Consider the following 602-nt stretch of genomic DNA (forward strand, 5'->3'; position numbering starts at 1 on the left):
GAGATTGTCCAGGTGAAGTGGAGGGTATGTAGTCTTCATCAGATCTAAAAGAAACACCATTAAAATACTTATAATGTTTTATATTTATAATTATTATATTATATTAGGACTGTTAACACTCTACCAGGTGAACTACCTCATCACTTTTTTGTGTCCCCTGGAAACACTTCCGTTGTGTTGTGAGTATTTGCAGCGCATGTGTTGTCAAATTGATGAGGATGTTTCCTGAAGTTGTTTGTGTTTTGACTATTTGCATGTGTTTTCCTACTATAAAGTGCGTTGAGCCCCTGGGGCCACCTTACTTTTCCCAATAGAAAACCCATTCAAACATTATTAAAAATCAACCACTACATACAATTGCACCAAGAGTAGTAGCACCTATCTCAAAAACATGTTTTAAATTAGCTTTGAAAACATGTTTCTATCTGCAACAGTCCAGGGACAGTACATGGATTTATAGAGAAGAGACAAAGAGCAGGGTAGGATAACAATAGTGGAAATGCTGCATCGGCAGTAAAATACATATAGTCTATCCACATATTTTAGATAAACACCATGATACTGTGATGAATGCACTCACATGTCCTCAAATAGATCATCGC

This window comes from Seriola lalandi, unplaced genomic scaffold, assembly GCF_002814215.2.
Source record: "Seriola lalandi dorsalis isolate HSWRI2012SDOR001 ecotype SW California unplaced genomic scaffold, Sedor1 jcf7180002055008, whole genome shotgun sequence".
NCBI classification, from domain to species: domain Eukaryota; kingdom Metazoa; phylum Chordata; class Actinopteri; order Carangiformes; family Carangidae; genus Seriola; species Seriola lalandi.